We start from the raw sequence: 22644 nt of genomic DNA, 5'->3' as shown, positions 1-22644 counted from the left end.
CTGGTGACAATGTAGTTTGTTTTTGTCAATTACCATTTTAATAATAGGGTAAAGAAAATGAATTGGATTTTTGAAAGAAAACAATACTGTCAATATACTATTAAAACAAATTAAAATGGTAAAAGTTATTGTACTTTAAGTAAAAATAAAAGAGACAAAATATCAATCCCAGTTTTGGATTACTTTAATTAACAAAAAAAATGCATATAGCAGAGGATAGTTTCAATCTGCCTACCTCTGGGTTATGGGCCCAGCATGCTTCCATTGCAGTACTCTGCTGCACATGTAAGTGCAAGAGATCCTGAAGCACTCACTCATCATGGGAAAGTACCAATGTGTTTCTTCGTTGGTTGATGGAAGAAACATCTTACAAAAACTCTCCAGATTATTGACTTTTTAAAGTTTTTCTAGGAAACGTTTTAGATGAATGCTTATTAGCCTTTGTCAGTATGGACTTTTGCAAAGTGTCTCTGTGGCGCAATCAGTTAGTATGTACGGCTATTAACCATAAGGCTGGTGGTTCAATCCCATCCAGGGACCTAATTGACCTTGTTATCAGATTTTGGTGATCTTTAAGTAGACAAGTCAAAATTTCAAACACCCTGTTATGGTGTAGGGTACCTGGCCTTCTCTGATGTAATCAGAGTTAGATTTGATTCAGTGATTTTATAAAAACAGCTAGGAAGCACAATTTAGCAGTGGGTTGCAGAGAAAAAAAATATGCTGGCAGAAAAATCCAATTGAGTGATTAAACAGCTCTTCATTTTCTGGCTTTATTTTTATGCTAACAAATTTGTTCTCTGAAAAGTGTCCACAAAGCCAAGTCTCTGATTAACACCTTTGTAAGGATGGTTTTTCACCTATTACTAAATTAAACTTGCTTCATTGGAAAGGCAGCAAGATGCATCCTCATTTCAATGTCTACTAAAATAATACAAGTTGACACCAGGAAACATTAACGCCACTGCATCCTTGCTGCTTTCTCATGTGGAAGTCTGTTTTATATGAAAACAAGGTGATATCTAATTAGCACACAGGTAAGGAATTAAGAAAATCTTTATTTAAGGGTGAAGATGTTTCTCACAAAATCGTTGCCCCAATGCATCATTGAAATTCAAGCTGGAAATATGATTTTAATATATCACTTGTACATTTTGTATTGCTCTTCTGGTGACAATGTAGTTTGTTTTTGTCAATTACCATTTTAATAATAGGGTAAAGAAAATGAAGTGGATTTTTGAAAGAAAACAATACTGTCAATATACTATTAAAACAAATTAAAATGGTAAAAGTTATTGTACTTTAAGTAAAAATAAAAGAGCCAAAATATCAATCCCAGTTTTGGATTACTTTAATTAACAAACAAAAAAATGCATATAGCAGAGGATAGTTTCAACCTGCCTACCTCTGGGTTATGGGCCCAGCATGCTTCCATTGCTGTACTCTGCTGCACATGTAAGTGCAAGAGATCCTGAAGCACTCACTCATCATGGGAAAGTACCAATGTGTTTCTTCGTTGGTTGATAGAAGAAACATCTTACAAGAACTCTCCAGATTATTGACTTTTTTAAGTTTTTCTAGGAAACGTTTTAGATGAATGCTTATTAGCATTTGTCAGTATGTACTTTTGCAAAGTGTCTCTGTGGCGCAATCAGTTAGTGTGTACGGCTATTAACCAAAAGCTTGGTGGTTCAATCCCACCCAGGGACGTAATTGACCTTGTTATCAGATTTTGGTGATCTTTAAGTAGACAAGTCAAATTTCATACCCCCTGTTATGGTGTAGGGTACCTGGCCTTCTCTGATGTAATCAGAGTTAGATTTGATTCAGTGATTTTATAAAAACATCTAGGAAGCACAATTTAGCAGTGGGTTGCAGAGAAAAAGAAATATGCTGGCAAAAAAATCAAATTGCGTGATTAAACAGCTCTTCATTTTCTGGCTTTATTTTTATGCTAACAAATTTGTTCTCTGAAAAGTGTCCACAAAGCCAAGTCTCTGATTAACACCTTTGTAGGGATGGTTTTTCACCTATTACTAAATTAAACTTGCTTCATTGGAAAGGCAGCAAGATGTATCCTCATTTCAATGTCTACTGAAATAATACAGGTTGACACCAGGAAACATTAACGCCACTGCATCCTTGCTGCTTTCTCATGTGGAAGTCTGTTTAATGTGAAAACAAGGTGATATCTAATTAGCACACAGGTAAGGAATTAAGAAAATCTTTATTTAAGGGTGAAGATGTTTCTCACAAAATTGTTGACCCAATGCATCATTGAAATTCAAGCTGGAAAGATGATTTTAATATATCACTTGTACATTTTGTATTGCTCTTCTGGTGACAATGTAGTTTGTTTTTGTCAATTACCATTTTAATAATAGGGTAAAGAAAATGAAGTGGATTTTTGAAAGAAAACAATACTGTCAATATACTATTAAAACAAATTAAAATGGTAAAAGTTATTGTACTTTAAGTAAAAATAAAAGAGACAAAATATCAATCCCAGTTTTGGATTACTTTAATTAACAAAAAAAATGCATATAGCAGAGGATAGTTTCAATCTGCCTACCTCTGGGTTATGGGCCCAGCATGCTTCCATTGCAGTATTCTGCTGCACATGTAAGTGCAAGAGATCCTGAAGCACTCACTCATCATGGGAAAGTACCAATGTGTTTCTTCGTTGGTTGATGGAAGAAACATCTTACAAAAACTCTCCAGATTATTGACTTTTTAAAGTTTTTCTAGGAAACGTTTTAGATGAATGCTTATTAGCCTTTGTCAGTATGGACTTTTGCAAAGTGTCTCTGTGGCGCAATCGGTTAGTGTGTTTGGCTATTAACCAAAAGGTTGGTGGTTCAATCTCACCCAGGGATGTAATTAACCTTGTGATCAAATTTTGGTGATATTTAAGTAGACAAGTCAAAATTTCAAACCTCCTCTTATGGTGTAGGGTACCTGGCCTTCTCTGATGTAATCAGAGTTAGATTTGATTCAGTGATTTTATAAAAAACAGCTAGGAAGCACAATTTAGCAGTGGGTTGCAGAGAAAAAAAATATGCTGGCAGAAAAATCCAATCGAGTGATTAAACAGCTCTTCATTTTCTGGCTTTATTTTTATGCTAACAAATTTGTTCTCTGAAAAGTGTCCACAAAGCCAAGTCTCTGATTAACACCTTTGTAAGGATGGTTTTTCACCTATTACTAAATTAAACTTGCTTCATTGGAAAGGCAGCAAGATGCATCCTCATTTCAATGTCTACTGAAATAATACAAGTTGACACCAGGAAACATTAACGCCACTGCATCCTTGCTGCTTTCTCATGTGGAAGTCTGTTTAATGTGAAAACAAGGTGATATCTAATTAGCACACAGGTAAGGAATTAAGAAAATCTTTATTTAAGGGTGAAGATGTTTCTCACAAAATTGTTGACCCAATGCAACATTGAAATTCAAGCTGGAAAGATGATTTTAATATATCACTTGTACATTTTGTATTGCTCTTCTGGTGACAATGTAGTTTGTTTTTGTCAATTACCATTTTAATAATAGGGTAAAGAAAATGAAGTGGATTTTTGAAAGAAAACAATACTGTCAATATACTATTAAAACAAATTAAAATGGTAAAAGTTATTGTACTTTAAGTAAAAATAAAAGAGACAAAATATCAATCCCAGTTTTGGATTACTTTAATTAACAAAAAAAAAATGCATATAGCAGAGGATAGTTTCAATCTGCCTACCTCTCGGTTATGAGCCCAGCATGCTTCCATTGCAGTACTCTGCTGCACATGTAAGTTCAAGAGATCCTGAAGCACTCACTCATCATGGGAAAGTACCAATGTGTTTCTTCGTTGGTTGATGGAAGAAACATCTTACAAAAACTCTCCAGATTATTGACTTTTTAAAGTTTTTCTAGGAAACGTTTTAGATGAATGCTTATTAGCCTTTGTCAGTATGGACTTTTGCAAAGTGTCTCTGTGGCGCAATCAGTTAGTATGTACGGCTATTAACCAAAAGGTAGGTGGTTCAATCCCACCCAGGGACCTAATTGACCTTGTTATCAGATTTTGGTGATCTTTAAGTAGACAAGTCAAAATTTCAAACCCCCTGTTATGGTGTAGGGTACCTGGCCTTCTCTGATGTAATCAGAGTTAGATTTGATTCAGTGATTTTATAAAAACAGCTAGGAAGCACAATTTAGCAGTGGGTTGCAGAGAAAAAAAATATGCTGGCAGAAAAATCCAATTGAGTGATTAAACAGCTCTTTATTTTCTGGCTTTATTTTTATGCTAACAAATTTGTTCTCTGAAAAGTGTCCACAAAGCCAAGTCTCTGATTAACACCTTTGTAAGGATGGTTTTTCACCTATTACTAAATTAAACTTGCTTCATTGGAAAGGCAGCAAGATGCATCCTCATTTCAATGTCTACTGAAATAATACAGGTTGACACCAGGAAACATTAACGCCACTGCATCCTTGCTGCTTTCTCATGTGGAAGTCTGTTAAATGTGAAAACAAGGTGATATCTAATTAGCACACAGGTAAGGAATCAAGAAAATCTTTATTTAAGGGTGAAGATGTTTCTCACAAAATCGTTGCCCCAATGCATCATTGAAATTCAAGCTGGAAAGATGATTTTAATATATCACTTGTACATTTTGTATTGCTCTTCTGGTGACAATGTAGTTTGTTTTTGTCAATTACCATTTTAATAATAGGGTAAAGAAAATGAAGTGGATTTTTGAAAGAAAACAATACTGTCAATATACTATTAACACAAATTAAAATGGTAAAAGTTATTGTACTTTAAGTAAAAATAAAAGAGACAAAATATCAATCCCAGTTTTGGATTACTTTAATTAACAAAAAAAATGCATATAGCAGAGGATAGTTTCAATCTGCCTACCTCTGGGTTATGAGCCCAGCATGCTTCCATTGCAGTACTCTCCTGCACATGTAAGTGCAAGAGATCATGAAGCACTCACTCATCATGGGAAAGTACCAATGTGTTTCTTCGTTGGTTGATGGAAGAAACATCTTACAAAAACTCTCCAGATTATTGACTTTTTAAAGTTTTTCTAGGAAACGTTTTAGATGAATGCTTATTAGCCTTTGTCAGTATGGACTTTTGCAAAGTGTCTCTGTGGCGCAATCGGTTAGTGTGTTTGGCTATTAACCAAAAGGTTGGTGGTTCAATCCCACCCAGGGACGTAATTAACCTTGTGATCAGATTTTGGTGATATTTAAGTAGACAAGTCAAAATTTCAAACCTCCTCTTATGGTGTAGGGTACATGGCCTTCTCTGATGTAATCAGAGTTAGATTTGATTCAGTGATTTTATAAAAAACAGCTAGGAAGCACAATTTAGCAGTGGGTTGCAGAGAAAAAAAATATGCTGGCAGAAAAATCCAATTGAGTGATTAAACAGCTCTTCATTTTCTGGCTTTATTTTTATGCTAACAAATTTGTTCTCTGAAAAGTGTCCACAAAGCCAAGTCTCGGATTAACACCTTTGTAGGGATGGTTTTTCACCTATTACTAAATTAAACTTGCTTCATTGGAAAGTCAGCAAGATGTATCCTCATTTCAATGTCTACTGAAATAATACAGGTTGACACCAGGAAACATTAACGCCACTGCATCCTTGCTGCTTTCTCATGTGGAAGTCTGTTTAATGTGAAAACAAGGTGATATCTAATTAGCACACAGGTAAGGAATTAAGAAAATCTTTATTTAAGGGTGAAGATGTTTCTCACAAAATTGTTGACCCAATGCATCATTGAAATTCAAGCTGGAAAGATGATTTTAATATATCACTTGTACATTTTGTATTGCTCTTCTGGTGACAATGTAGTTTGTTTTTGTCAATTACCATTTTAATAATAGGGTAAAGAAAATGAAGTGGATTTTTGAAAGAAAACAATACTGTCAATATACTATTAAAACAAATTAAAATGGTAAAAGTTATTGTACTTTAAGTAAAAATAAAAGAGCCAAAATATCAATCCCAGTTTTGGATTACTTTAATTAACAAACAAAAAAATGCATATAGCAGAGGATAGTTTCAATCTGCCTACCTCTGGGTTATGGGCCCAGCATGCTTCCATTGCTGTACTCTGCTGCACATGTAAGTGCAAGAGATCATGAAGCACTCACTCATCATGGGAAAGTACCAATGTGTTTCTTCGTTGGTTGATGGAAGAAACATCTTACAAAAACTCTCCAGATTATTGACTTTTTAAAGTTTTTCTAGGAAACGTTTTAGATGAATGCTTATTAGCCTTTGTCAGTATGGACTTTTGCAAAGTGTCTCTGTGGCGCAATCGGTTAGTGTGTTTGGCTATTAACCAAAAGGTTGGTGGTTCAATCCCACCCAGGGACGTAATTAACCTTGTGATCAGATTTTGGTGATATTTAAGTAGACAAGTCAAAATTTCAAACCTCCTCTTATGGTGTAGGGTACATGGCCTTCTCTGATGTAATCAGAGTTAGATTTGATTCAGTGATTTTATAAAAAAACAGCTAGGAAGCACAATTTAGCAGTGGGTTGCAGAGAAAAAAAATATGCTGGCAGAAAAATCCAATCGAGTGATTAAACAGCTCTTCATTTTCTGGCTTTATTTTTATGCTAACAAATTTGTTCTCTGAAAAGTGTCCACAAAGCCAAGTCTCTGATTAACACCTTTGTAAGGATGGTTTATCACCTATTACTAAATTAAACTTGCTTCATTGGAAAGGCAGCAAGATGCATCCTCATTTCAATGTCTACTGAAATAATACAAGTTGACACCAGGAAACATTAACGCCACTGCATCCTTGCTGCTTTCTCATGTGGAAGTCTGTTTAATGTGAAAACAAGGTGATATCTAATTAGCACACAGGTAAGGAATTAAGAAAATCTTTATTTAAGGGTGAAGATGTTTCTCACAAAATTGTTGACCCAATGCAACATTGAAATTCAAGCTGGAAAGATGATTTTAATATATCACTTGTACATTTTGTATTGCTCTTCTGGTGACAATGTAGTTTGTTTTTGTCAATTACCATTTTAATAATAGGGTAAAGAAAATGAAGTGGATTTTTGAAAGAAAACAATACTGTCAATACACTATTAAAACAAATTAAAATGGTAAAAGTTATTGTACTTTAAGTAAAAATAAAAGAGACAAAATATCAATCCCAGTTTTGGATTACTTTAATTAACAAAAAAAAAAATGCATATAGCAGAGGATAGTTTCAATCTGCCTACCTCTCGGTTATGAGCCCAGCATGCTTCCATTGCAGTACTCTGCTGCACATGTAAGTTCAAGAGATCCTGAAGCACTCACTCATCATGGGAAAGTACCAATGTGTTTCTTCGTTGGTTGATGGAAGAAACATCTTACAAAAACTCTCCAGATTATTGACTTTTTAAAGTTTTTCTAGGAAACGTTTTAGATGAATGCTTATTAGCCTTTGTCAGTATGGACTTTTTGCAAAGTGTCTCTGTGGCGCAATCAGTTAGTGTGTACGGCTATTAACCAAAAGGTTGGTGGTTCAATCCCACCTAGGGACCTAATTGACCTTGTTATCAGATTTTGGTGATCTTTAAGTAGACAAGTCATAATTTCAAACCCCCTGTTATGGTGTAGGGTACCTGGCCTTCTCTGATGTAATCAGAGTTAGATTTGATTCAGTGATTTTATAAAAACAGCTAGGAAGCACAATTTAGCAGTGGGTTGCAGAGAAAAAAAATATGCTGGCAGAAAAATCCAATTGAGTGATTAAACAGCTCTTTATTTTCTGGCTTTATTTTTATGCTAACAAATTTGTTCTCTGAAAAGTGTCCACAAAGCCAAGTCTCTGATTAACACCTTTGTAAGGATGGTTTTTCACCTATTACTAAATTAAACTTGCTTCATTGGAAAGGCAGCAAGATGCATCCTCATTTCAATGTCTACTGAAATAATACAGGTTGACACCAGGAAACATTAACGCCACTGCATCCTTGCTGCTTTCTCATGTGGAAGTCTGTTTAATGTGAAAACAAGGTGATATCTAATTAGCACACAGGTAAGGAATTAAGAAAATCTTTATTTAAGGGTGAAGATGTTTCTCACAAAATCGTTGCCCCAATGCATCATTGAAATTCAAGCTGGAAAGATGATTTTAATATATCACTTGTACATTTTGTATTGCTCTTCTGGTGACAATGTAGTTTGTTTTTGTCAATTACCATTTTAATAATAGGGTAAAGAAAATTAAGTGGATTTTTGAAAGAAAACAATACTGTCAATATACTATTAAAACAAATTAAAATGGTAAAAGTTATTGTACTTTAAGTAAAAATAAAAGAGCCAAAATATCAATCCCAGTTTTGGATTACTTTAATTAACAAACAAAAAAATGCATATAGCAGAGGATAGTTTCAATCTGCCTACCTCTGGGTTATGGGCCCAGCATGCTTCCATTGCTGTACTCTGCTGCACATGTAAGTGCAAGAGATCCTGAAGCACTCACTCATCATGGGAAAGTACCAATGTGTTTCTTCGTTGGTTGATAGAAGAAACATCTTACAAAAACTCTCCAGATTATTGACTTTTTTAAGTTTTTCTAGGAAACGTTTTAGATGAATGCTTATTAGCATTTGTCAGTAAGTACTTTTTGCAAAGTGTCTCTGTGGCGCAATCAGTTAGTGTGTACGGCTATTAACCAAAAGGTTGGTGGTTCAATCCCACCCAGGGACGTAATTGACATTGTTATCAGATTTTGGTGATCTTTAAGTAGACAAGTCAAATTTCATACCCCCTGTTATGGTGTAGGGTACCTGGCCTTCTCTGATGTAATCAGAGTTAGATTTGATTCAGTGATTTTATAAAAACATCTAGGAAGCACAATTTAGGAGTGGGTTGAAGAGAAAAAGAAATATGCTGGCAAAAAAACCAAATTGCGTGATTAAACAGCTCTTCATTTTCTGGCTTTATTTTTATGCTAACAAATTTGTTCTCTGAAAAGTGTCCACAAAGCCAAGTCTCTGATTAACACCTTTGTAGGGATGGTTTTTCACCTATTACTAAATTAAACTTGCTTCATTGGAAAGGCAGCAAGATGTATCCTCATTTCAATGTCTACTGAAATAATACAGGTTGACACCAGGAAACATTAACGCCACTGCATCCTTGCTGCTTTCTCATGTGGAAGTCTGTTTAATGTGAAAACAAGGTGATATCTAATTAGCACACAGGTAAGGAATTAAGAAAATCTTTATTTAAGGGTGAAGATGTTTCTCACAAAATCGTTGCCCCAATGCATCATTGAAATTCAAGCTGGAAAGATGATTTTAATATATCACTTGTACATTTTGTATTGCTCTTCTGGTGACAATGTAGTTTGTTTTTGTCAATTACCATTTTAATAATAGGGTAAAGAAAATGAAGTGGATTTTTGAAAGAAAACAATACTGTCAATATACTATTAAAACAAATTAAAATGGTAAAAGTTATTGTACTTAAAGTAAAAATAAAAGAGACAAAATATCAATCCCAGTTTTGGATTACTTTAATTAACAAACAAAAAAATGCATATAGCAGAGGATAGTTTCAATCTGCCTACCTCTGGGTTATGGGCCCAGCATGCTTCCATTGCAGTACTCTGCTGCACATGTAAGTGCAAGAGATCCTGAAGCACTCACTCATCATGGGAAAGTACCAATGTGTTTCTTCGTTGGTTGATGGAAGAAACATCTTACAAAAACTCTCCAGATTATTGACTTTTTAAAGTTTTTCTAGGAAACGTTTTAGATGAATGCTTATTAGCCTTTGTCAGTATGGACTTTTGCAAAGTGTTTCTGTGGCGCAATCAGTTAGTATGTATGGCTATTAACCATAAGGTTGGTGGTTCAATCCCACCCAGGGACCTAATTGACCTTGTTATCAGATTTTGGTGATCTTTAAGTAGACAAGTCAAAATTTCAAACCCCCTGTTATGGTGTAGGGTACCTGGCCTTCTCTGATGTAATCAGAGTTAGATTTGATTCAGTGATTTTATAAAAACAGCTAGGAAGCACAATTTAGCAGTGGGTTGCAGAGAAAAAAAATATGCTGGCAGAAAAATCCAATTGAGTGATTAAACAGCTCTTCATTTTCTGGCTTTATTTTTATGCTAACAAATTTGTTCTCTGAAAAGTGTCCACAAAGCCAAGTCTCTGATTAACACCTTTGTAAGGATGGTTTTTCACCTATTACTAAATTAAACTTGCTTTATTGGAAAGGCAGCAAGATGCATCCTCATTTCAATGTCTACTGAAATAATACAAGTTGACACCAGGAAACATTAACGCCACTGCATCCTTGCTGCTTTCTCATGTGGAAGTCTGTTTAATATGAAAACAAGGTGATATCTAATTAGCACACAGGTAAGGAATTAAGAAAATCTTTATTTAAGGGTGAAGATGTTTCTCACAAAATCGTTGCCCCAATGCATCATTGAAATTCAAGCTGGAAATATGATTTTAATATATCACTTGTACATTTTGTATTGCTCTTCTGGTGACAATGTAGTTTGTTTTTGTCAATTACCATTTTAATAATAGGGTAAAGAAAATGAAGTGGATTTTTGAAAGAAAACAATACTGTCAATATACTATTAAAACAAATTAAAATGGTAAAAGTTATTGTACTTTAAGTAAAAATAAAAGAGACAAAATATCAATCCCAGTTTTGGATTACTTTAATTAACAAAAAAAATGCATATAGCAGAGGATAGTTTCAATCTGCCTACCTCTGGGTTATGGGCCCAGCATGCTTCCATTGCAGTACTCTGCTGCACATGTAAGTGCAAGAGATCCTGAAGCACTCACTCATCATAGGAAAGTACCAATGTGTTTCTTCGTTGGTTGATGGAAGAAACATCTTACAAAAACTCTCCAGATTATTGACTTTTTAAAGTTTTTCTAGGAAACGTTTTAGATGAATGCTTATTAGCCTTTGTCAGTATGGACTTTTGCAAAGTGTCTCTGTGGCGCAATCAGTTAGTATGTACGGCTATTAACCATAAGGTTGGTGGTTCAATCCCATCCAGGGACCTAATTGACCTTGTTATCAGATTTTGGTGATCTTTAAGTAGACAAGTCAAAATTTCAAACCCCCTGTTATGGTGTAGGGTACCTGGCCTTCTCTGATGTAATCAGAGTTAGATTTGATTCAGTGATTTTATAAAAAACATCTAGGAAGCACAATTTAGCAGTGGGTTGCAGAGAAAAAGAAATATGCTGGCAAAAAAATCAAATTGCGTGATTAAAGAGCTCTTCATTTTCTGGCTTTATTTTTATGCTAACAAATTTGTTCTCTGAAAAGTGTCCACAAAGCCAAGTATCTGATTAACACCTTTGTAGGGATGGTTTTTCACCTATTACTAAATTAAACTTGCTTCATTGGAAAGGCAGCAAGATGTATCCTCATTTCAATGTCTACTGAAATAATACAGGTTGACACCAGGAAACATTAACGCCACTGCATCCTTGCTGCTTTCTCATGTGGAAGTCTGTTTAATGTGAAAACAAGGTGATATCTAATTAGCACACAGGTAAGGAATTAAGAAAATCTTTATTTAAGGGTGAAGATGTTTCTCACAAAATTGTTGACCCAATGCATCATTGAAATTCAAGCTGGAAAGATGATTTTAATATATCACTTGTACATTTTGTATTGCTCTTCTGGTGACAATGTAGTTTGTTTTTGTCAATTACCATTTTAATAATAGGGTAAAGAAAATGAAGTGGATTTTTGAAAGAAAACAATACTGTCAATATACTATTAAAACAAATTAAAATGGTAAAAGTTATTGTACTTTAAGTAAAAATAAAAGAGACAAAATATCAATCCCAGTTTTGGATTACTTTAATTAACAAAAAAAATGCATATAGCAGAGGATAGTTTCAATCTGCCTACCTCTGGGTTATGGGCCCAGCATGCTTCCATTGCAGTACTCTGCTGCACATGTAAGTGCAAGAGATCCTGAAGCACTCACTCATCATGGGAAAGTACCAATGTGTTTCTTCGTTGGTTGATGGAAGAAACATCTTACAAAAACTCTCCAGATTATTGACTTTTTAAAGTTTTTCTAGGAAACGTTTTAGATGAATGCTTATTAGCCTTTGTCAGTATGGACTTTTGCAAAGTGTCTCTGTGGCGCAATCGGTTAGTGTGTTTGGCTATTAACCAAAATGTTGGTGGTTCAATCCCACCCAGGGACGTAATTAACCTTGTGATCAGATTTTGGTGATATTTAAGGAGACAAGTCAAAATTTCAAACCTCCTCTTATGGTGTAGGGTACATGGCCTTCTCTGATGTAATCAGAGTTAGATTTGATTCAGTGATTTTATAAAAAACAGCTAGGAAGCACAATTTAGCAGTGGGTTGCAGAGAAAAAAAATATGCTGGCAGAAAAATCCAATCGAGTGATTAAACAGCTCTTCATTTTCTGGCTTTATTTTTATGCTAACAAATTTGTTCTCTGAAAAGTGTCCACAAAGCCAAGTCTCTGATTAACACCTTTGTAAGGATGGTTTATCACCTATTACTAAATTAAACTTGCTTCATTGGAAAGGCAGCAAGATGCATCCTCATTTCAATGTCTACTGAAATAATACAAGTTGACACCAGGAAACATTAACGCCACTGCATCCTTGCTGCTTTCTCATGTGGAAGTCTGTTTAATGTGAAAACAAGGTGATATCTAATTAGCACACAGGTAAGGAATTAAGAAAATCTTTATTTAAGGGTGAAGATGTTTCTCACAAAATTGTTGACCCAATGCAACATTGAAATTCAAGCTGGAAAGATGATTTTAATATATCACTTGTACATTTTGTATTGCTCTTCTGGTGACAATGTGGTTTGTTTTTGTCAATTACCATTTTAATAATAGGGTAAAGAAAATGAAGTGGATTTTTGAAAGAAAACAATACTGTCAATATACTATTAAAACAAATTAAAATGGTAAAAGTTATTGTACTTTAAGTAAAAATAAAAGAGACAAAATATCAATCCCAGTTTTGGATTACTTTAATTAACAAAAAAAAAATGCATATAGCAGAGGATAGTTTCAATCTGCCTACCTCTCGGTTATGAGCCCAGCATGCTTCCATTGCAGTACTCTGCTGCACATGTAAGTTCAAGAGATCCTGAAGCACTCACTCATCATGGGAAAGTACCAATGTGTTTCTTCATTGGTTGATGGAAGAAACATTTTACAAAAACTCTCCAGATTATTGACTTTTTAAAGTTTTTCTAGGAAACGTTTTAGATGAATGCTTATTAGCCTTTGTCAGTATGGACTTTTTGCAAAGTGTCTCTGTGGCGCAATCAGTTAGTGTGTATGGCTATTAACCAAAAGGTTGGTGGTTCAATCCCACCCAGGGACCTAATTGACCTTGTTATCAGATTTTGGTGATCTTTAAGTAGACAAGTCAAAATTTCAAACCCCCTGTTATGGTGTAGGGTACCTGGCCTTCTCTGATGTAATCAGAGTTAGATTTGATTCAGTGATTTTATAAAAACAGCTAGGAAGCACAATTTAGCAGTGGGTTGCAGAGAAAAAAAATATGCTGGCAGAAAAATCCAATTGAGTGATTAAACAGCTCTTTATTTTCTGGCTTTATTTTTATGCTAACAAATTTGTTCTCTGAAAAGTGTCCACAAAGCCAAGTCTCTGATTAACACCTTTGTAAGGATGGTTTTTCACCTATTACTAAATTAAACTTGCTTCATTGGAAAGGCAGCAAGATGCATCCTCATTTCAATGTCTACTGAAATAATACAGGTTGACACCAGGAAACATTAACGCCACTGCATCCTTGCTGCTTTCTCATGTGGAAGTCTGTTTAATGTGAAAACAAGGTGATATCTAATTAGCACACAGGTAAGGAATTAAGAAAATCTTTATTTAAGGGTGAAGATGTTTCTCACAAAATCGTTGCCCCAATGCATCATTGAAATTCAAGCTGGAAAGATGATTTTAATATATCACTTGTACATTTTGTATTGCTCTTCTGGTGACAATGTAGTTTGTTTTTGTCAATTACCATTTTAATAATAGGGTAAAGAAAATTAAGTGGATTTTTGAAAGAAAACAATACTGTCAATATACTATTAAAACAAATTAAAATGGTAAAAGTTATTGTACTTTAAGTAAAAATAAAAGAGCCAAAATATCAATCCCAGTTTTGGATTACTTTAATTAACAAACAAAAAAATGCATATAGCAGAGGATAGTTTCAATCTGCCTACCTCTGGGTTATGGGCCCAGCATGCTTCCATTGCTGTACTCTGCTGCACATGTAAGTGCAAGAGATCCTGAAGCACTCACTCATCATGGGAAAGTACCAATGTGTTTCTTCGTTGGTTGATAGAAGAAACATCTTACAAAAACTCTCCAGATTATTGACTTTTTAAAGTTTTTCTAGGAAACGTTTTAGATGAATGCTTATTAGCATTTGTCAGTATGGACTTTTGCAAAGTGTCTCTGTGGCGCAATCAGTTAGTATGTACGGCTATTAACCATAAGGTTGGTGGTTCAATCCCATCCAGGGACCTAATTGACCTTGTTATCAGATTTTGGTGATCTTTAAGTAGACAAGTCAAAATTTCAAACCCCCTGTTATGGTGTAGGGTACCTGGCCTTCTCTGATGTAATCAGAGTTAGATTTGATTCAGTGATTTTATAAAAACAGCTAGGAAGCACAATTTAGCAGTGGGTTGCAGAGAAAAAAAATATGCTGGCAGAAAAATCCAATTGGGTGATTAAACAGCTCTTCATTTTCTGGCTTTATTTTTATGCTAACAAATTTGTTCTCTGAAAAGTGTCCACAAAGCCAAGTCTCTGATTAACACCTTTGTAAGGATGGTTTTTCACCTATTACTAAATTAAACTTGCTTCATTGGAAAGGCAGCAAGATGCATCCTCATTTCAATGTCTACTAAAATAATACAAGTTGACACCAGGAAACATTAACGAAACTGCATCCTTGCTGCTTTCTCATGTGGAAGTCTGTTTTATATGAAAACAAGGTGATATCTAATTAGCACACAGGTAAGGAATTAAGAAAATCTTTATTTAAGGGTGAAGATGTTTCTCACAAAATCGTTGCCACAATGCATCATTGAAATTCAAGCTGGAAATATGATTTTAATATATCACTTGTACATTTTGTATTGCTCTTCTGGTGACAATGTAGTTTGTTTTTGTCAATTACCATTTTAATAATAGGGTAAAGAAAATTAAGTGGATTTTTGAAAGAAAACAATACTGTCAATATACTATTAAAACAAATTAAAATGGTAAAAGTTATTGTACTTTAAGTAAAAATAAAAGAGCCAAAATATCAATCCCAGTTTTGGATTACTTTAATTAACAAACAAAAAAATGCATATAGCAGAGGATAGTTTCAACCTGCCTACCTCTGGGTTATGGGCCCAGCATGCTTCCATTGCTGTACTCTGCTGCACATGTAAGTGCAAGAGATCCTGAAGCACTCACTCATCATGGGAAAGTACCAATGTGTTTCTTCGTTGGTTGATAGAAGAAACATCTTACAAAAACTCTCCAGATTATTGACTTTTTTAAGTTTTTCTAGGAAACGTTTTAGATGAATGCTTATTAGCATTTGTCAGTATGTACTTTTGCAAAGTGTCTCTGTGGCGCAATCAGTTAGTGTGTACGGCTATTAACCAAAAGGTTGGTGGTTCAATCCCACCCAGGGACGTAATTGACCTTGTTATCAGATTTTGGTGATCTTTAAGTAGACAAGTCAAATTTCATACCCCCTGTTATGGTGTAGGGTACCTGGCCTTCTCTGATGTAATCAGAGTTAGATTTGATTCAGTGATTTTATAAAAACATCTAGGAAGCACAATTTAGCAGTGGGTTGCAGAGAAAAAGAAATATGCTGGCAAAAAAATCAAATTGCGTGATTAAACAGCTCTTCATTTTCTGGCTTTATTTTTATGCTAACAAATTTGTTCTCTGAAAAGTGTCCACAAAGCCAAGTCTCTGATTAACACCTTTGTAGGGATGGTTTTTCACCTATTACTAAATTAAACTTGCTTCATTGGAAAGGCAGCAAGATGTATCCTCATTTCAATGTCTACTGAAATAATACAGGTTGACACCAGGAAACATTAACGCCACTGCATCCTTGCTGCTTTCTCATGTGGAAGTCTGTTTAATGTGAAAACAAGGTGATATCTAATTAGCACACAGGTAAGGAATTAAGAAAATCTTTATTTAAGGGTGAAGATGTTTCTCACAAAATTGTTGACCCAATGCATCATTGAAATTCAAGCTGGAAAGATGATTTTAATATATCACTTGTACATTTTGTATTGCTCTTCTGGTGACAATGTAGTTTGTTTTTGTCAATTACCATTTTAATAATAGGGTAAAGAAAATGAAGTGGATTTTTGAAAGAAAACAATACTGTCAATATACTATTAAAACAAATTAAAATGGTAAAAGTTATTGTACTTTAAGTAAAAATAAAAGAGACAAAATATCAATCCCAGTTTTGGATTACTTTAATTAACAAAAAAAATGCATATAGCAGAGGATAGTTTCAATCTGCCTACCTCTGGGTTATGGGCCCAGCATGCTTCCATTGCAGTACTCTGCTGCACATGTAAGTGCAAGAGATCCTGAAGCACTCACTCATCATGGGAAAGTACCAATGTGTTTCTTCGTTGGTTGATGGAAGAAACATCTTACAAAAACTCTCCAGATTATTGACTTTTTAAAGTTTTTCTAGGAAACGTTTTAGATGAATGCTTATTAGCCTTTGTCAGTATGGACTTTTGCAAAGTGTCTCTGTGGCGCAATCGGTTAGTGTGTTTGGCTATTAACCAAAATGTTGGTGGTTCAATCCCACCCAGGGACGTAATTAACCTTGTGATCAGATTTTGGTGATATTTAAGGAGACAAGTCAAAATTTCAAACCTCCTCTTATGGTGTAGGGTACATGGCCTTCTCTGATGTAATCAGAGTTAGATTTGATTCAGTGATTTTATAAAAAACAGCTAGGAAGCACAATTTAGCAGTGGGTTGCAGAGAAAAAAAATATGCTGGCAGAAAAATCCAATCGAGTGATTAAACAGCTCTTCATTTTCTGGCTTTATTTTTATGCTAACAAATTTGTTCTCTGAAAAGTGTCCACAAAGCCAAGTCTCTGATTAACACCTTTGTAAGGATGGTTTATCACCTATTACTAAATTAAACTTGCTTCATTGGAAAGGCAGCAAGATGCATCCTCATTTCAATGTCTACTGAAATAATACAAGTTGACACCAGGAAACATTAACGCCACTGCATCCTTGCTGCTTTCTCATGTGGAAGTCTGTTTAATGTGAAAACAAGGTGATATCTAATTAGCACACAGGTAAGGAATTAAGAAAATCTTTATTTAAGGGTGAAGATGTTTCTCACAAAATTGTTGACCCAATGCAACATTAAAATTCAAGCTGGAAAGATGATTTTAATATATCACTTGTACATTTTGTATTGCTCTTCTGGTGACAATGTAGTTTGTTTTTGTCAATTACCATTTTAATAATAGGGTAAAGAAAATGAAGTGGATTTTTGAAAGAAAACAATACTGTCAATATACTATTAAAACAAATTAAAATGGTAAAAGTTATTGTACTTTAAGTAAAAATAAAAGAGACAAAATATCAATCCCAGTTTTGGATTACTTTAATTAACAAAAAAAAAATGCATATAGCAGAGGATAGTTTCAATCTGCCTACCTCTCGGTTATGAGCCCAGCATGCTTCCATTGCTGTACTCTGCTGCACATGTAAGTTCAAGAGATCCTGAAGCACTCACTCATCATGGGAAAGTACCAATGTGTTTCTTCGTTGGTTGATGGAAGAAACATCTTACAAAAACTCTCCAGATTATTGACTTTTTAAAGTTTTTCTAGGAAACGTTTTAGATGAATGCTTATTAGCCTTTGTCAGTATGGACTTTTTGCAAAGTGTCTCTGTGGCGCAATCAGTTAGTGTGTACGGCTATTAACCAAAAGGTTGGTGGTTCAATCCCACCCAGGGACCTAATTGACCTTGTTATCAGATTTTGGTGATCTTTAAGTAGACAAGTCAAAATTTCAAACCCCCTGTTATGGTGTAGGGTACCTGGCCTTCTCTGATGTAATCAGAGTTAGATTTGATTCAGTGATTTTATAAAAACAGCTAGGAAGCACAATTTAGCAGTGGGTTGCAGAGAAAAAAAATATGCTGGCAGAAAAATCCAATTGAGTGATTAAACAGCTCTTTATTTTCTGGCTTTATTTTTATGCTAACAAATTTGTTCTCTGAAAAGTGTCCACAAAGCCAAGTCTCTGATTAACACCTTTGTAAGGATGGTTTTTCACCTATTACTAAATTAAACTTGCTTCATTGGAAAGGCAGCAAGATGCATCCTCATTTCAATGTCTACTAAAATAATACAAGTTGACACCAGGAAACATTAACGAAACTGCATCCTTGCTGCTTTCTCATGTGGAAGTCTGTTTTATATGAAAACAAGGTGATATCTAATTAGCACACAGGTAAGGAATTAAGAAAATCTTTATTTAAGGGTGAAGATGTTTCTCACAAAATCGTTGCCACAATGCATCATTGAAATTCAAGCTGGAAATATGATTTTAATATATCACTTGTACATTTTGTATTGCTCTTCTGGTGACAATGTAGTTTGTTTTTGTCAATTACCATTTTAATAATAGGGTAAAGAAAATTAAGTGGATTTTTGAAAGAAAACAATACTGTCAATATACTATTAAAACAAATTAAAATGGTAAAAGTTATTGTACTTTAAGTAAAAATAAAAGAGCCAAAATATCAATCCCAGTTTTGGATTACTTTAATTAACAAACAAAAAAATGCATATAGCAGAGGATAGTTTCAACCTGCCTACCTCTGGGTTATGGGCCCAGCATGCTTCCATTGCTGTACTCTGCTGCACATGTAAGTGCAAGAGATCCTGAAGCACTCACTCATCATGGGAAAGTACCAATGTGTTTCTTCGTTGGTTGATAGAAGAAACATCTTACAAAAACTCTCCAGATTATTGACTTTTTTAAGTTTTTCTAGGAAACGTTTTAGATGAATGCTTATTAGCATTTGTCAGTATGTACTTTTGCAAAGTGTCTCTGTGGCGCAATCAGTTAGTGTGTACGGCTATTAACCAAAAGGTTGGTGGTTCAATCCCACCCAGGGACGTAATTGACCTTGTTATCAGATTTTGGTGATCTTTAAGTAGACAAGTCAAATTTCATACCCCCTGTTATGGTGTAGGGTACCTGGCCTTCTCTGATGTAATCAGAGTTAGATTTGATTCAGTGATTTTATAAAAACATCTAGGAAGCACAATTTAGCAGTGGGTTGCAGAGAAAAAGAAATATGCTGGCAAAAAAATCAAATTGCGTGATTAAACAGCTCTTCATTTTCTGGCTTTATTTTTATGCTAACAAATTTGTTCTCTGAAAAGTGTCCACAAAGCCAAGTCTCTGATTAACACCTTTGTAGGGATGGTTTTTCACCTATTACTAAATTAAACTTGCTTCATTGGAAAGGCAGCAAGATGTATCCTCATTTCAATGTCTACTGAAATAATACAGGTTGACACCAGGAAACATTAACGCCACTGCATCCTTGCTGCTTTCTCATGTGGAAGTCTGTTTAATGTGAAAACAAGGTGATATCTAATTAGCACACAGGTAAGGAATTAAGAAAATCTTTATTTAAGGGTGAAGATGTTTCTCACAAAATTGTTGACCCAATGCATCATTGAAATTCAAGCTGGAAAGATGATTTTAATATATCACTTGTACATTTTGTATTGCTCTTCTGGTGACAATGTAGTTTGTTTTTGTCAATTACCATTTTAATAATAGGGTAAAGAAAATGAAGTGGATTTTTGAAAGAAAACAATACTGTCAATATACTATTAAAACAAATTAAAATGGTAAAAGTTATTGTACTTTAAGTAAAAATAAAAGAGACAAAATATCAATCCCAGTTTTGGATTACTTTAATTAACAAAAAAAATGCATATAGCAGAGGATAGTTTCAATCTGCCTACCTCTGGGTTATGGGCCCAGCATGCTTCCATTGCAGTACTCTGCTGCACATGTAAGTGCAAGAGATCCTGAAGCACTCACTCATCATGGGAAAGTACCAATGTGTTTCTTCGTTGGTTGATGGAAGAAACATCTTACAAAAACTCTCCAGATTATTGACTTTTTAAAGTTTTTCTAGGAAACGTTTTAGATGAATGCTTATTAGCCTTTGTCAGTATGGACTTTTGCAAAGTGTCTCTGTGGCGCAATCGGTTAGTGTGTTTGGCTATTAACCAAAATGTTGGTGGTTCAATCCCACCCAGGGACGTAATTAACCTTGTGATCAGATTTTGGTGATATTTAAGGAGACAAGTCAAAATTTCAAACCTCCTCTTATGGTGTAGGGTACATGGCCTTCTCTGATGTAATCAGAGTTAGATTTGATTCAGTGATTTTATAAAAAACAGCTAGGAAGCACAATTTAGCAGTGGGTTGCAGAGAAAAAAAATATGCTGGCAGAAAAATCCAATCGAGTGATTAAACAGCTCTTCATTTTCTGGCTTTATTTTTATGCTAACAAATTTGTTCTCTGAAAAGTGTCCACAAAGCCAAGTCTCTGATTAACACCTTTGTAAGGATGGTTTATCACCTATTACTAAATTAAACTTGCTTCATTGGAAAGGCAGCAAGATGCATCCTCATTTCAATGTCTACTGAAATAATACAAGTTGACACCAGGAAACATTAACGCCACTGCATCCTTGCTGCTTTCTCATGTGGAAGTCTGTTTAATGTGAAAACAAGGTGATATCTAATTAGCACACAGGTAAGGAATTAAGAAAATCTTTATTTAAGGGTGAAGATGTTTCTCACAAAATTGTTGACCCAATGCAACATTAAAATTCAAGCTGGAAAGATGATTTTAATATATCACTTGTACATTTTGTATTGCTCTTCTGGTGACAATGTAGTTTGTTTTTGTCAATTACCATTTTAATAATAGGGTAAAGAAAATGAAGTGGATTTTTGAAAGAAAACAATACTGTCAATATACTATTAAAACAAATTAAAATGGTAAAAGTTATTGTACTTTAAGTAAAAATAAAAGAGACAAAATATCAATCCCAGTTTTGGATTACTTTAATTAACAAAAAAAAAATGCATATAGCAGAGGATAGTTTCAATCTGCCTACCTCTCGGTTATGAGCCCAGCATGCTTCCATTGCTGTACTCTGCTGCACATGTAAGTTCAAGAGATCCTGAAGCACTCACTCATCATGGGAAAGTACCAATGTGTTTCTTCGTTGGTTGATGGAAGAAACATCTTACAAAAACTCTCCAGATTATTGACTTTTTAAAGTTTTTCTAGGAAACGTTTTAGATGAATGCTTATTAGCCTTTGTCAGTATGGACTTTTTGCAAAGTGTCTCTGTGGCGCAATCAGTTAGTGTGTACGGCTATTAACCAAAAGGTTGGTGGTTCAATCCCACCCAGGGACCTAATTGACCTTGTTATCAGATTTTGGTGATCTTTAAGTAGACAAGTCAAAATTTCAAACCCCCTGTTATGGTGTAGGGTACCTGGCCTTCTCTGATGTAATCAGAGTTAGATTTGATTCAGTGATTTTATAAAAACAGCTAGGAAGCACAATTTAGCAGTGGGTTGCAGAGAAAAAAAATATGCTGGCAGAAAAATCCAATTGAGTGATTAAACAGCTCTTTATTTTCTGGCTTTATTTTTATGCTAACAAATTTGTTCTCTGAAAAGTGTCCACAAAGCCAAGTCTCTGATTAACACCTTTGTAGGGATGGTTTTTCACCTATTACTAAATTAAACTTGCTTCATTGGAAAGGCAGCAAGATGTATCCTCATTTCAATGTCTACTGAAATAATACAGGTTGACACCAGGAAACATTAACGCCACTGCATCCTTGCTGCTTTCTCATGTGGAAGTCTGTTTAATGTGAAAACAAGGTGATATCTAATTAGCACACAGGTAAGGAATTAAGAAAATCTTTATTTAAGGGTGAAGATGTTTCTCACAAAATTGTTGACCCAATGCATCATTGAAATTCAAGCTGGAAAGATGATTTTAATATATCACTTGTACATTTTGTATTGCTCTTCTGGTGACAATGTAGTTTGTTTTTGTCAATTACCATTTTAATAATAGGGTAAAGAAAATGAAGTGGATTTTTGAAAGAAAACAATACTGTCAATATACTATTAAAACAAATTAAAATGGTAAAAGTTATTGTACTTTAAGTAAAAATAAAAGAGACAAAATATCAATCCCAGTTTTGGATTACTTTAATTAACAAAAAAAAAATGCATATAGCAGAGGATAGTTTCAATCTGCCTACCTCTGGGTTATGGGCCCAGCATGCTTCCATTGCAGTACTCTGCTGCACATGTAAGTTCAAGAGATCCTGAAGCACTCACTCATCATGGGAAAGTACCAATGTGTTTCTTCATTGGTTGATGGAAGAAACATCTTACAAAAACTCTCCAGATTATTGACTTTTTAAAGTTTTTCTAGGAAACGTTTTAG

General features: G+C 34.5%; 5 non-coding genes across 5 annotated transcripts; all 5 read left to right on the top strand.

The window, feature by feature from the left end:
- Window positions 1-5140: 5140 nt before the first annotated feature.
- Window positions 5141-5214, top strand: TRNAN-AUU (transfer RNA asparagine (anticodon AUU)). Its single transcript has one exon. It is a non-coding gene; the product is annotated as a tRNA-Asn (tRNA).
- A 1097-nt stretch (window positions 5215-6311) lies between these two features.
- Window positions 6312-6385, top strand: TRNAN-AUU (transfer RNA asparagine (anticodon AUU)). Its single transcript has one exon. It is a non-coding gene; the product is annotated as a tRNA-Asn (tRNA).
- A 5776-nt stretch (window positions 6386-12161) lies between these two features.
- TRNAN-AUU (transfer RNA asparagine (anticodon AUU)) lies at window positions 12162-12235 on the top strand. Its single transcript has one exon. It is a non-coding gene; the product is annotated as a tRNA-Asn (tRNA).
- Window positions 12236-16839: 4604 nt separating this feature from the next.
- On the top strand, window positions 16840-16913 carry TRNAN-AUU (transfer RNA asparagine (anticodon AUU)). Its single transcript has one exon. It is a non-coding gene; the product is annotated as a tRNA-Asn (tRNA).
- Window positions 16914-20347: 3434 nt separating this feature from the next.
- On the top strand, window positions 20348-20421 carry TRNAN-AUU (transfer RNA asparagine (anticodon AUU)). The gene has a single exon. It is a non-coding gene; the product is annotated as a tRNA-Asn (tRNA).
- The last annotated feature ends 2223 nt before the right edge of the window (window positions 20422-22644 follow it).

This window comes from Pseudophryne corroboree, unplaced genomic scaffold (assembly GCF_028390025.1).
Source record: "Pseudophryne corroboree isolate aPseCor3 unplaced genomic scaffold, aPseCor3.hap2 scaffold_1024, whole genome shotgun sequence".
Lineage (NCBI taxonomy): Eukaryota > Metazoa > Chordata > Amphibia > Anura > Myobatrachidae > Pseudophryne > Pseudophryne corroboree.
The sequence above is the reverse complement of the archived record's forward strand: the minus strand, read 5'-3'. Positions and strand labels throughout refer to the sequence as shown.